We start from the raw sequence: 16012 nt of genomic DNA, 5'->3' as shown, positions 1-16012 counted from the left end.
GAGCGTCATGTTGTGATCATAGTCATTATACAGCACTGTAGTATGCGGCGGCGACCTGCTTAAAGGGGTTGTTCACCTTTAAACGAAGTTTTAAGATGATGTAGAGAGTCATTCTGAGGCAATTGGTTTGAATTTGGTAACTTTATTCATTAGCTCTCCAGTTTGCAAATTCAGTGATTTGCATACCTCCCAACATTTTGGAAGTAAAAAGAGGGACAAAAATTTTTTTTCCGCACGTAGCGCAGCAATTTTTGACCACACCCCTTTCTGTGGCCACACCCCCTAATTACCATGTTTGTTTTACAAAATTTGGGCAGGTTATGAAAGTTTGAAAATATTTCTCCTTATCTAAACTGTTTTTGTGTCTTAAAATTGTTACAAAGTATCTTATTTGCACCTGTTAGCTGTTCTGGGCTCTCTGCTAAAAGCCAATTATGTGAGAAACTTTGTTTCTTTTTCTGGCTGTTCAGTACAGAGAAAAGAGGGACTTTCCAGTACAAATGAGGGACTGCGGGTTGAGCTGTCAAAAGAGGGACTGTCCCTCCGAAAAAGGGACAGTTGGGAGGTATGGATTTGGTTGCTAGGATCCAAATGACCCTAGCAACAAGGGTTGCCACCTAGTAGCGGCTAGTTCCTATTCTAGGAAAGGACCTGAAGTCACGGTCATGTAGAGTTGCCCCCGGCCCCAGTAAAATACCTGCCAAGGCCGGGGCTGGTTTTACAAATTTACTGGCAATGCAGTTGCCAGTAATTTGTATACTCTGAGGAAGTACCATGAGGTACGAAACCGGTCAGTAGTAATGACAATGTGCACTGTGTCAAAGCTGACATGCGATTAATATCACAATAAATAAAGAAGCTTTTATTGTTTCACGAAAAAGGAGCCATGGAAATCCATTTTTGAAACCTTTAAAAAAAAAAAAGCCCCTGGCCTGCCCCCAATTGGCACAGAACTTACCTTTTTTCCAGCGCTGTGGACATCTCTGCGATGTTGCTCCGCCCCTTTTGTGGCACACCACATAGCTCCGCCCCCTTTTTGCATCTCGGCCCGTCCCCCACTGGCCGGTAATATTTTTTAGTAAAGGTGGGAACCCTACGGTCATGTGATCCTACCATGTGACCGCTCCGCTGCGGCTTACCTATTCGTGAGCGGCAAATTCAAACATGGGAAAGTGGTAATGGGTTCTAGTGGCGGTAGGGTTGCCACCCGGCCGGTATTTTACCGGCCTAGCCGGTAAAATACCTGCCAAGGCCGGGGCCGGTATTACAAATTTACCGGCAATGTAGCTGCCGGTAAATTTGTAATACGATCAAAAGGAGCCCTCAGCCTGCCCCCAATCCCCTGAAACTTACCGTTTTTTTTGCCTCTTCTAGCAGCCGCGGGTCTCCATTGTGTGGCCCCGCCCCTTTGGACATTACGGCACGCCCCTTTTGACTCCACGCCCATTTGAGGCCCCACCCCCAGCAGCCGGTAAAAAAATGTATAAAAGGTGGCAACCCTAAGTGGCGGGCTCTTGACAGGACCTGCAACTAAATTCCCAGGGTTGCCAACTTGTATTGTAGGTTTAGTACAGGTTGCAACCTCTACCTCAGGCTTTGGGGCAGTTCATTGTGTTGCTGGATGTTTGTAGGGATTGAAGGGATCACTGCCTCTGAATTTCTGTGGGGTGAGGGAGGATCACAGTAAATTAAATATTTACACACCCAAATGCAGCTACAATATTGTTGGAGCTGGGTTTTTTTTTTACCATTACTCTCGCACAATTACGGCGCAACAATGACAAGATAAAAATGAAAGGCAAGACATACTGACACAGCTATAATAATATTATATTCATTAACCATAAACACGTTTGCTTTTCTGCCATGCACTGAAAGTCTCCCTTAATGGAGAACTTGGGAACAATAAATTGTATCGAAACTGTTGCCTTGGTGTTTCATGAGCTGACGGAAAATGTGGAGCGTCTAGTCAAGTAATAGAACATGGGATAACGGTCATGAGAGGGACTTCTATTTAAGGAGAGGATAGTTGCCCCTAAACCTTTTTAAAGGACCAGTGACACCAAGTTAGCTTAACACTCAATTCCCCCCAAACTTCTATATAAGTCAGGCTTACTCTCCCCTTTGGTTTTCTTTTTAAATCATGAGCTTCAATCTGACTTCCAAAGTGCTTCATAACAGAATGTGAAAAGGTGACGGCCGCTTGAATTCCTCTGTGTGCTGAACCAGAAGTCAGCTTCACATGGATGACCTAAAGCACCTAAGGTTTTTTTTTTTTTTTAAGCATCTGCAGTTCAAATGTCTGTTTCTTTTCCTTCAGACAGCTTTGGGGGTAATATTGTGAGCATATATATTAAAGGAACAGTTCAGAGTAAAATTAAAACACTGGGTAAATAGACTGTGCAAGTTAAGGTGGCCAAACACCTAATCTCTTATTATTTCTCCCCAAAAAGTGAAATATTATGAGCATTTTTGAGAGACCGATTTGAGAGAGAAAGCGATTGTGAGAGAGACAGCAAAAGAAGAAGAGAGAAAGAAGCAAAGAGAAGATTGAAGACAAAGAAGAAAGAAGACCTTGAGTGACCCCCTGCCAGAGATTAATAACATCTTTACCTCTGGACAAAGGTACTGGTCCTGTATTTCGCCCTCTATAATATGCGCTTGCAACAGTAAGGTTAGCTTATCCCTTGGCTGTAGGAGTTGCCATGCTGCTCATTATAGATGTAGCTATAGCTGTTCTTCTTTAGCCTTACCTTTGTGAGTTGGGGGATTTATCTTTAGTATGTCCCTGCAGTCCCTCTTGGTTGGTCCCAACCCATTATTGTCCCTAAAATTCAGTCCCCACCCCAGCAATGTACTTTATCCCACTAGTATAAACTGGACTGTATGTTTTTTCTATGCCAGGGCACCCCTAACATGGGACTCCCTTGGAAAATTTCCAGGGTGGGGCAAATTATGTATTATGTAATTTAAGGCAGGTGGGCAGACAATCGGAGCATTTGAATAGTTCCAATTCAACAGGTTCAGTAGAAGCACAAAAAAAAGGGGCATAATATCATGGCAGATAAATCATATTAGTAAACGTGCTTGTTCCTATGTGCTGTCCCTATACATATGGCACCTCTCCACATTAACTCTAACCTTCCCAAATCTCTATTTTATATAACAGGGTTTAGTTTAGTGTTTGTCCTGAGCGTTACATTTCCCATATTTAGAGTTAGAACTTACTAGTGAGAGTTGCCATGTTATTTGCTCTGTCTGTAGAGATCATAGTTACATAGTATACATAGTTACATAGTTAAATCTGGTTGAAAAAAGACAAAGTCCATCAAGTTCAACCCCTCCAAATGAAAACTCAGCATCCATACACACACCCCTCCATACTTTCACATAAATTCTATATACCCATATCTATACTAACTATAGAGTTTAGTATCACAATAGCCTTTGATATTATGTCTGTCCAAAACATCATCCAAGCCATTCTTAAAGGCATTAACTGAATCAGCCATCACATCACCCAGCAGTGCATTCCACAACCTCACTGTTCTTTTCTTCTAGTCTAAAGGGGTGGCCTCTGGTACGGTGATCCACTTTATGGGTAAAAAGGTCCCCTGCTTTTTGTCTATAATGTCCTCTAATGTACTTGTAAAGTGTAATCATGTCCCCTCGCAAGCACCTTTTTTTCCAGAGAAAACAACCCCAACCTTGACAGTCTACCCTCATAATTTAAGTCTTCCATCCCTCTAACCAATTTACTTGCGCGTCTCTACACTCTCTCCAGCTCATTTATATCCCTCTTAAGGACTGGAGTCCAAAACTGCACTGCATACTCCAGATGAGGCCTTACCAGGGACCTATAAAGAGACATTATTATGTTTTCATCCCTTGAGTTAATGCCCTTTTTTATGCAAGACAGAACTGTATTTGCTTTAGTAGCAACAGAATGACCCTGCCCAGAATTAGACAACTTGTCATCTACAAAAATCCCTAGATCCTTCTCATTTATAGAAACTCCCAACACACTGCCATTTAGTGTATAACTTGCATTTATATTATTTTGCATAACCTTGCAATTATTAACATTGAACCTCATTTTCCAGTTTGCTGCCCAGTTTCACAACTTAGACAAATCACTCTGCAAAGTGGCAGCATCCTGCATGGAACCTATAGTTCTGCACAATTTAGTATCATCAAAAATAATCAATGCCCACCTCCAGGTCATTAATAAACAAGTTGAAAAGCAGGGGACCTAGTACAGAGCCCTGCGGTACTCCACTAACAACACTGGTCCAATTAGAAAATGTTCCATTTACCACCATTCTTTGTAGTCTATCTTTTAGCCAGTTCTCTAGCCAGGTACAAATACTATGTTCCAGGCCAACATTCCTTTAATTAACCAGTAACCTTTTGTGTGGCACTGTATCAAATGCTTTAGCAAAGCCTAAGTAAATCATATCCACTGCCACCCCAGAATCGAGGTCCCTGCTTACCTTCTCATAAAAATTTTTTTTTACCTCTAGTAAGCAGATTGTCCCAAGCTTGCCAGAGGTTTTTTTTGCCTTCCTCTGGATCAAATAGCGCAGTTTATCTAATTATTATCAATAAAACTGTGACTTACACAGATTTAACATCAGGTTGCTTTGTGTGTGTCTTTATTCTGGGTATTGGTCACATTTGGGTGTGGTAACATATAGATGGGGTGGGTGGGTGAGAATGGAACAAATAAGAAACACTAAAAAGTTAAAAAAGAATGAAAGTGAAATCTACTCATGTTCTTGTTTTATAAGAAACCCAATCCGTGGAAACCAAGTGAGCTTCAAAGCAGGAAGTAGTTTTCTGTTCTGTTAAACATGCAGTCACTCCAGCCTTTTACATTAAATTGTAACTAACTAACCATGTTAGAAACATGTTTTTTTGCACAGCCTATCTATTTACCCAGTTTTTATTTTTATACTGAACAATTCCTTTAAGCTCAGCATAGCATAGAAATTCAAGCTGCCGTCACCTTTCTGCTATGGAGCACTTTGGAAGTCAGATTCAAGCTCAAGATTTAAAAAAATAAATAAATTAGCGTAAACCTGACCTGGTACTATAGCTATTTGAGGATGAATTGAGTGTTTCAGTTCCTTTAAAGATAAGTTCTGTCATCCCAGTGTCTTTACTATAGAGACTTGACAGGGCTTGTAAACACTTGCAGGCTGCAGCTACATTTATATGCAAAATGTATTTCAATAAGTGGGGAGAAGTTATTGTGGAAAGGGTTACTACACAGGACAGGATATGGTTACAATTTAGCTACATAAGGGAGATGAAGGAAATTATAGACTAAGAAAACTGAAGGGAATGTTCAATGACTGTTCCATTAAAAGAGGCTAGTATGTGTATAGGATATATTTCATTCTTTAGGCTAATCAAAAGGCTGAAGAATTTGTTGCAATTTCTCATTTAAATTGGAAGCTTGTGGTCTAGGGCACTACCAGACGTGTTCTTCACACTGCTGCTACTTCATCTACTTATCTAAGAGAGCTGCAAAAATTAGAAAGTGGCTCATCTTTTAGGCCAAACTGCTTGGCAACTTCCTGCATTAGAAACTGATTGGTGGTCAAATTATTCCCATTCCAACTGAGTTTGAGGGCATGGGAGCTGTAGTATGAAGGGATGTTACAGAGAGTCATGAGCAATTAGTCCATGAAAACTATTCGCATGAAAGAAGGATACTACCTCCAGGTTATGGTCCTCCAAGCTCTGAAATACCTGGAATGCAGAAATGGAGTTTCAGTAAACATATTCAATACATGTTATTATATTTTAAGACTAGAAAGTAGTCTCTGACCCTCTCCCTACTCAAGACATAAGCCTTCATGCATGATTGACACCTTTCACAGAAAGCACCAGCGGCCCTGTACAAGTGGAGAATGTGGAGCTTGGGTGGCACCAAGGAACCAAGGGAAAGGCTGGTCAAGATAAGACATATGGAGCTTCACAAGGAAACATGGGCCTTTACTGCATTAGGGCTGCTGTGTATCTGAACTGGTAACAGTGTCGGACTGGCCCACCGGGATACCAGGAAAAGTCCCGGTCAGTGGGCCCTTGTGCTGCTAAACATTTGGTCTATTTCATGACCATTCCCTATTTTTATGAGAACAAAGAGGCTAAATAGATGGAAAAATAGATTATAGTATGTAAAGAATAGAGACTAGAGGTTGAGTGAGGAGAGGAAGAATAACAGTACTGAGAGTGGGCCCCTGGTCTAAGATTAATTGGTGGGCCCCTGGTCAATGGTTTTCGGGTGGGCCCCTGGTGTCCCAGTCTGACACTGACTGGTAACAATACCCCTAGCACGAGAAACATTATTTCCAACACTTTTTTATCCATAATACATCATTTAAAACCTGCTTACCAGGTGCAAACTTCAAAATGTATCAGTACTGAGATTAACTGGCCACTGCACAGATTACACTTCAAATTCAGATTGTAAAATCCTGCATAGTTCACACCTCTTATCCCCCCTGCACTGTTCACACCTGTAACCCCTCTATTGTTCACACCCCTAAAGACCTTTACTGTTCACATCTCAGACTGAAAGTGCCCACACTCTTCACACCTAATGCAAACTGCTGGAGGGGCACCAGCATTGTGTCACTGTATGTAGCGCAGTATGAACTGCCAGGGCTGGATTTATAATGCAGGTGCCCCTGGGCCTACTGCCACTCACCCCCATCCCCTACCCTTCCTTTGTGTACATGCGGAAATTTTCAGCATCGGGTCTGGAGTACTAGTGATTGGTGCACATGGCATTTTATAAACTATTGTATCTCCTGCAAATTCCTAGTGCTTCCGAACTGCATGCCACCCCCCAAAATTCTACCGCCCTAGGCCCAGGCCTTTCTGGCCTTTCCACAAATCCGGGCCTGTGAACTGCTCATATTAGAGTCGTCCTGATAGGTTTCCCTGTCTCCAGCTGTCGTCTGCCTTCCCTATGTTCCCTGTATGTGCCATACTCTGCCTGCCCTATGCCTCCTGTGTGTGCAATTCTCTGCTTTCCTTCTGCTCCCTGTGTGTGCCAAACACTGCCTGCTCTATGCTCCCTGTATGTGCCATACTCTGCCTGCCCTATGCTCCTTGTGTGTGCCATACTCTGCCTTCCGTATGCTCCCTGAGTGTGCCATACTCTGCCTGCTCTATGCCTCCTGTGTGTGCCATACTCTGCCTGCCCTATGCGTGTCGGAGCTGTGTGTCATACTCCTCTTGTAATGTTCCCACACTAAATATTGTATGTAGGGGGAAGCACTTGCTCTGCGGGTATAGTTTTTAAAAAAATATGCATAGGGCCCACAGGAATACAGAGGGTTGTACCGGGTATTCTACTCGGGAGGCCATATTCATGGTTACAAGGTACAGCTGCTAGTGAGAGACTACAGAGAAACAGAATATCTATGTTTTACCTTTAGCACAAAGCAGCACTCAGGTGCCGGATTTGTGGTCGTCTCTCATGCATGAAATTGGCCCATAAAACATGTTTTTAATGCCTAAATCTATAAGATGGTCACAATAATGTGCTTTAAGGGGCAGATTTATAAAGGGTCGAATTTCTAAGTGTAAAATACTTCGAAATTTTTGAATTCGAATATTGAAGTCAACGTATTTTTCACCGAATTTGGCCATCAAACGATCGAAATCGTGCGATTAAATTGTTCTAATCGACCGATTCGAACAATTTCAGCGATCCATTGAATGATTTTACTTCGACCTCTAAAAATGTTGTAGAAGTTCCCCATATGCTAACATAGCACTTCGGCAGGTTTGATTTGGCAAGTATTGAAGACAACGTTTTTTTAAAGAGACAGTACTTCGATTATCGAATGGTCGAATATTTGAACGATTTTTAATTCAAAACGAAGTCTAAGTAGTATCCTATTCGAATTTTTTTACTTCTAAAATTCCCTCGAATTTACTTCGACCCTTGATAAATCTGCCCCTAATAGTTTTTTATATGACACGTAGGATAAGTCGAGCTGCAAGATGCTGGCCTGGTTAGAAAAAGCAGGGATTATGAAATGAATAAAGGGGAAATAAAATATAATATAAAATATGTGGAGCAGAGCACATTTCATTTCATTTGGGGGCTTATTGAAAAAATAAGTGTTAGCAAATAGATCCGCTACACAAGACAAGGGCAACAGCACATACATAACAATGCCAAGTGCAGATTGGTCACTAAAAAATTATGATTAACCCTTCCCCAATCAACTCTTACAGAACTACAACTCAAAACTGAAGAGGGTTGCAGCAAGGCTGACAGGCCCCAACTTTGAGTCTCTGCAGAGCATGAGGACAGCAACAACAGAATAAGAGGTTGCCAGATCAATTACAAGCAGGCCTTACTAGAACCCAGTATGCCCTGCCGTGGTTATAAACGGTGCACAGAATTGATCTGGTAGCCCATTTCTGGCCCCAGGTGTTGTTCACCTTTAAATTAATTATTAGTATGATGAAGAGAGTTATTCTGAGACAATTTGCATTTGGTTTTCATTTTTTATGATTTATGGGGGGTTTTTTTTAGTTATTTTGATTTTTCAATTTTGATTGAAAAAAAAAAGAAAGCGGCAAATAAATCAAAAACTATATAAAAGAATAAATGAAAGCCAAATGAAATGTTGCTTAGAATTAGGGATGCACCGAATCCAGGATTCGGTTCTGGATTCGGCCAGGATTCGGCCTTTTTAAGCAGGATTCGTATTTGGCCGAATCCTTCAGCTAGGCCGAACCGAATCCTAATTTGCATATGTTAATTAGGGGCAGGGAAGGAAATAACGTGACTTTATGTCACAAAACAAGGAAGTAAAAAAAAAATTCCCCTTCACACCCCTAATTTGCATATGCAAATTAGGGTTTGGATTCGGTTCGGTATTCGGCTGAATCTTTCACAAAGGATTCGGGGGTTCGGCCAAATCCAAATAAGTGGATTCGGTGCATCCCTACTTAGAATTAGCCATTCCATAATGTACTTAAAGTTAATTTAAAGGTGAACCACCCCTTGGAAGACACCACTGTGCAGAAGTTGCTTGCTTCTTATAGACGATCCTGTGAGATTTGTCAATACAATATTGCAGCCAGGGCCTGGCAATAGTCAGTCATGACAGGGGGCAGATCTATGGTTTTTCCCTTTCCCCGACGGACCTATGAGCCCCTACATGTTACCCAGCACGGCCTCCCTCTATAATGAATGGCTAATGAATCATACTCCGGTAACATCCGGGGCTCATCGTTACCAGTAAAGGGACCTATGGGGAGGGTGGTGGTGGGCTCCCAAGTGCTCCAGGGGGCTTGCATGTGCGCTCACACCGAAGGGGGGTATGTGGGCGCTAGGACTGCGCGGCCAGGCACCAGGACCGCCCGCCCACTAAATCCAGTGCTAGGGAACCCCTGGGCCCTGTGCTGTTGTCTGTTAGGGTGTTAGGGTGAAAAGTTTTAGTGACCATGACCATGAATGGTGTGTGAAGTGGTCAGGGAGAGCATAGATTTGGGCAACATTCCCAAAGGAATGAAGCCAGTGATAGGTGGACTGTTAGGTATTCAGACTACTGGACTATATTTATATATTCATATTACAAAAGCCAGCAGAACATGGGAATTCAGATGAAAGTATTCAGAATTACTCTTTTTCTTTCAAAAGTACAAACAATTCCACATGGTGCAAGGAAATATCATTTAGAATATTCATGGGCAAATAAAAATGCAGATCACCAAGGCAGATCCGTTGCGGGGTGGAGACAGGAATAAAATGTTACTTAAAATTTGAAGCAAAGTGAGCTGATAAAATTAATTCAGTAGAACCACTAAGGATGAAGGAGGCCTGGAGCCTTAAAAGTTTTTTTTATGAAAGACTTGTGGCTAATAATATATATATCCTTTACAGACTGAAACATGAACCAATCCTTGAACAATGGACACTGGTTCTATTGGACTGTATCTTTCTAGGTTTGGTGAGGAATACTTTCTATTTGTTATTTGCAATGTGACATTATGGTGTATTTGTGGGTAGGATGAACAATAGTATCCTGATATGTTATTTTATGTATTTATTTTTTCCTCTGGCCACTAGATGGAGACGGGGATACATTGTGGGTATTCGATGGCTGTTAAAAGAAAGGTTACAGTATCAGATTGCTTTTAACTTGCACCTGAGGATGGTGGTCCGAAACATGTAGAAAAATCTAAACTGAATTGCACTGAGAGGCTCTCTAGTTTGCTTTTCCTACGAATGCCACAGATGTGGAAGTGGCTACTCCATAAACTGTTGAGGAGCCTGCACGAATGCACTTGACTAGAGGAGGATCAATGGGACAAAAAACTAATGATGGGAATTCAGGCTACAGGACAACAGTTACACTGTATATTCATAGAAATGAGAAAATCAGAATGAATCTCTTTTCAAGTAGCTTTGTGCAAATACTTACACATGGGGCATGGAAATATAGTTTAGAATATTCATGGACAAATAAAAATACAGATCACCAAGCTTCCTCCAGCTTATCAGTTATGGGCTGGTATAGGAAAGCTTTCTACTCCAGATGATCCAGCATCAAAACACTATCAGCAGAGATGTCTAATCTAAAATGGGCATACTATAAGAAATTGCTGGCTCTAATCTCTCTTAAGACCAATTCATAAGGCCATTATCAAAAAAAGCATCGAAGTATAATCTTGCTCAAAAAACATTCTGTGACAAAAAACAGCCACTAGGTAATTCTCACCGAGTAGAAAGAATGACCTGGGTGTCCAAACCCCAGGTCCGTCACTTTAGAGATAACCAATTAAACTTCAATGTTGAAAAAGGTCAGCAGAGCTTACACTCACCAAATTGGCCAGGTGGCCAGGGTGCCGTCCCCCGAACCCGTAGCTTAGGCAATATAAATCATCTGAAATAATTGTGCACGCACTCCTGCAGCCAAGGCAATTGAGGTTAAAGCATGTTGCTTTATTCCATCATGTTAAAAGATATGCGTCCTAATGCGTTTCGTATCAAACGATACATAATCATAGGCACTTGTTAACAAACAGCCGTTACAGATATTTAAACTTAATTGAAGGAAATGACGTCCAAATTGACCTTACATAAGGTTCTTTTCTACGGACATGTCTTTAAAGCAGTACCCATTGGGCAATTTCAGCGTCTGAGAAGAAACTGTAGTACAGAAACAGAGTTTCTGTCAAAATCAATAGAACTAAGAGATCGATTCTTGGCCCGCGGTTATTCTTTACCTCTTCTGGAAACAGCTTTTGTTAGAGCACTGAGAGAGAATAGAAATACACTGTTAAACAGAACGAAAACTCTTGAAAAATCTGCACAATGTACCTCACCCATGTTCATCACTACCTATAGTAGGCAATTTTACAAGATTATGAAACTAGTGCAAAAATATTTACCAGTTTTGAATGGAGATGATAAATTGTGGAAAGTGATGGAGAATGGGTGTAGGGTTGTAACTCGGCGTACTAGAACACTCGGGAATATTTTGTCACCCAGCGATGTATGTGAAAAAGTAAATAGTCCCAGAACTTGGTTAAATATAGTTGGAACCTATCGTTGTGGGGCGACCCGTTGTGTAACATGTTACCATATGGAGAAATCTTCTGAGTTTGTTAGCAACAGCACGACTACTATATATCACAACAAATGTTACATTAATTGCAACACCACTTATGTGGTGTATTTGTTAGCGTGCAAGAAATGTAACATTCAATATGTGGGGAGTACGTCTAGAAACTTAAAATGTAGGGTGCGTGAACATATTCATAGCATAGAGTCTCGTAGTAACAGCACAACTGTATCAAGGCATTTTTTAGAATGCAACGATTGTGACATTAACAATCTTAAGATCCAGGGAATTGAGAAGATTTAGCAAACATCAAGAGGTGGCGATAAGATCTCAAAGCTTCGGTATAGAGAAGCATACTGGATTTTTACACTGGACACCAGGCAACCGAGAGGGTTAAACCTCCGGTTTGATATTGCGTGCTATACTTGACACGCAAATTATTAAGTAATTGAATAGTCGTATTAATACAATGGTGAGTGGGATACTGAGACCGTTTTAGTCATTCCAATTTTGAATCTTCAATTAATATTGTTTGATCTCCCCTGGCTGGCAATTGACTCAGTCTGATGTATCTATGAGTCGCTCAGATAAGAACATAAAATAAACTTTTTACGCCCATACGCTGATGTTTTGAGGGCTACAGTAGCTCAACATTCTTATGAGTCCACACTAGATGGAAACAATGTCATTTACGTATAAATAGCAACTCTTTCCGAGTGAATCGTGTAATTCTGAGTACCAAATACGTGTCGTTTTTTACATTTTATATTATATTAAATTTGTATTTATGTAAAAAGTGTAACTTTTATTATAACAGACAAGTACCAGTCAATTGACGTAAACTTGATGTATCTGAAAATTACAATATTATTAAGATAAAAATATTTTGTAGTGATAGCTTTTACTATTTTCTATTTCCTGATTGTTAAGGGTTAATTGTTTTACTTTTGAGTCCGTAGAAAGAATTTACGTCTTATGTAAGGTCAATTCGGACGTCATTTCCTTCAATTAAGTTTAAATATCTGTAACGGCTGTTTGTTAGCAAGTGCCTATGATTACGTATCGTTTGATACGAAACGCGTTAGGACGCATATCTTTTAACATGATGGAATAAAGCAACAAGTTTTAACCTCAATTGCCTTGGCTGCAGGAGTGCGTTCACAATTATTTCGGATAATCTAAAATGAGTCCTAGAAAAAGATAGGACAGAAGCAGACTGCAATTTCTTGGGGACGGGTGGATCAGGTGTGGAGCCACAGTGGATCAGTTTTAGGATCTCAAGTTTAAAGGGCCCAGTCATTTCTAGTTACACCACTGGACAAAGGAAGATGACTGGTACATATTCATTGGGCTGTTTATCATTCTGCAGAAAGGTAAAACAAATCCTGAGATGTCTGATTTTTTTTTACCTGAAAGATGGGAAATATATATATAAAATATTGGAGCAGAAAGAAGATGAAAGCAGGTGAAGGAAATAAGCAAAGCCAAAATCTGGAGATAAAAGCAAGTCGGTAAAGTTGCTCTTCTTCGGCACAATTTAGTAAGATGCGCATCTTGCTCAGCTGATTCCTATCACTATAATCTGTACTTTGCAAGCAAACTTCCTCCATATCGCCATAAAAACAAGTTCCTCTTTCATGCGGTTTCTTTTCAGAAAACGGTGGTTACTGTAGTATGCCTTTACATTTAAATCGAGGTCATTTCACATTAGAGAATGCTACAAAGAGCATTAAATTTAACCTCCAATACATTCCATTTGCAAAGAAGATTGTTCTGTTTTTTTTTTTTTAAATTGAAATGCATTTTTAACTATTTCTATGATATAAATGTAAGCTCTGCTTTTAGAATGTAAATTCTTGTGTGCAGAGATCGCTTTGTCTCTTCATGCCATGGTGTTTCTGTGCAATCTATCACCTTACAGTTAGTGATGGGCGAATTTATTCAGCAGGTGTGAATTCATTGCGAATTTCCGCCTTACGCTGCCGGTGAATAAATTCACAAAATTGACGCGAAAATTCACTAGCAAATTTTCGCCAGCCTGAAAAGTATTTTGATGCCTGCTACAATTCCGGAGCTGGCCACAATTTATAGGCGCCCATTGATTTTAATGCACGCATGCGTCAAATTAATGTTGACGCTGGCGTATAAATTCACGTTTCTTGAATTTGACGCCGTTTCGCGAATTTTTGGAGAATTTGCCCATCACGGCCCCTCTAGTTACGTTACTGATCACGAAATAACGTTTGACATATTAACGCAAAGTATGGCTAAGATTTCCAAAGCAAAAATTCTGGTGTAAGTAAAATCTGCCCCTACTAGGGTTGCTACCTGGCCGGTAAAAATAATGCATGATGCCAATGAAATTAATAGGAAAAAATGGCAAGAATATAGGAAGGCCGGTATTTTTTTCCAGAAAAGGTGGCAACCCTAGCCCCTACATAAGGATCTTTTGCATCCTGTTTCTATAGCATTTTGTGGGATATTTCATAAACAAAAACTATGGTCAAATTTATGGGAGCGATTATCCAGAATGCTCTGGACCTGATGCTTTCCGAATAATGGACCTTTCCGTAATTTGGATCTTCATACCTTTAGTCTACTAAAAATAAAACCATGTAAACATTAAATAAACCCAATAGGCTGGTTTTGCTTCCAATAAGGAATAATTATATCTTAGTTTGGATCAAGTACAAGCTGCTGTTTTATTATTACAGAGAAAAAGGGAATAATTTTTAAAAATGTTGATTATTTGGATAAAATGGAGACTATGGAGGAAGGCTTTTACATAATTCTGAGCTTTCTGGATAATGGGTATCCAGATATTGGATACCATACAAACAACAATGGAAATAAAAACAACCTACAAGTCTAACAAATTTGTGCTTTACTAAATCCTTGGGATATATTAGGGGTTTCCACTCACTTTTTAATCTATAAATGCTGCAGTAAAGAGGTACAGATAGTGAATGAATTAAGTGCACTTACACCAAAAATTAGTATCAGGGTTTAGCTGACAGGTCTGCTTTGTGCATGGTACATTTTGCATCAATTAAATGTTAAGGGGCTGTACCCCTGCATCAAAGATTTTGGTGGGAGAGATGTCATCCTTAGGTCCAAGGATTTTGAAATACATATGTGTCAGTACCTCTTTAAGGAGCACATTTACTTAGGGGCGAATATCGAGGGTTAATTAACCCTCGATATTCAACCATCGAAGTAAAATCCTTCGACTTCGAAGTGGAAGGATTTACCGCATTTCCATCGTTCGTACGATTCGAACAATTCAAAGGATTTTAATCCATCGATCGAACGATTTTCCTTCGATCAAAAAAAAGCTAGGAAAGCCTATGGGGACCTTCGCCATAGGCTAACATTGATGCGCGGTAGGTTTTAGGTGGCGAAGTAGGTGGTCGAAGTTTTTTTTAAAGAGACAGTACTTAGACTATCGAATGGTCGAATAGTCGGACGATTTTTAGTTGGAATCGTTTGATTCGAAATCGTAGTCGAAGTAGCCAAAAAAAAACCTTCGAAATTCGAAGTATTTTTTATTCTATTCCTTCACTCGAGCTAAGTAAATGTGCCAAAAAGTATTCATTAGTATTGCAACTGATTTATTAGTATCACAGAGGGTGTTGTAAAGGGTGTTGTAAAGGCCAAGTAGTACAGAAAGCCCTCCTAGACGAAAATAACTACAGTTTCCAACCACACAAGAGGCTGGTGTAACCACACAAAGGCTCACTTTGAAGAAAAGTGTGTGTTTGTTGAACTAATCTACAGCTAAGATATTATCCTTATACAGAGAACTAGAACAGAACAAGTAGGTCACAGTGTTATAAAAAGATACCTGTCATGCCCAGTTCTTTTTCTGTTCATATGTGGAATAAGAAAGCAAATTTAGTAAGTAACCCCTTCAAGGGTGTTTGCAATATCATAAATAAAAAGAAGTTGTGGGCCTGGCATTGTGCTCATCGGCGATTGTGTTGGTCATTAGTATATTACAGAATTCATTGAGTTTTCATAATATTGTACTGCTTTGACTAAATCCCCATTTTTATGCAGACAACTATTTTGACATCTCCCAGATGGAACATTTTTGAAACTTCAAACAACAGCATCAATGGAATTGGTGAAGGACTTTAACTGAGGAGTTTTGTTGGCCCCTGTACTCATGCCTTTGTGGTGAAGCTGGAATGATGAAGATATGGGCAGATGTCTTGTAAGTAACCTGTGGCCCTCCAACTGCTGAAGACCTGCAGCTCCATGAATCTTCTCTGAGTGTTAAGGGCAGAGACACACATGGAGATTTGGGGAGATTAGTCGCCCGACGACAAACCGCCTCTTCCTAGGCGACCAATCTCCCTGAAGTGCCTTCCCATCGGCTAGAATATAAATCGTTTGAGCGGGAT

This window comes from Xenopus laevis, chromosome 7S (assembly GCF_017654675.1).
Source record: "Xenopus laevis strain J_2021 chromosome 7S, Xenopus_laevis_v10.1, whole genome shotgun sequence".
NCBI classification, from domain to species: Eukaryota; Metazoa; Chordata; class Amphibia; order Anura; family Pipidae; genus Xenopus; species Xenopus laevis.
The sequence above is the reverse complement of the archived record's forward strand: the minus strand, read 5'-3'. Positions refer to the sequence as shown.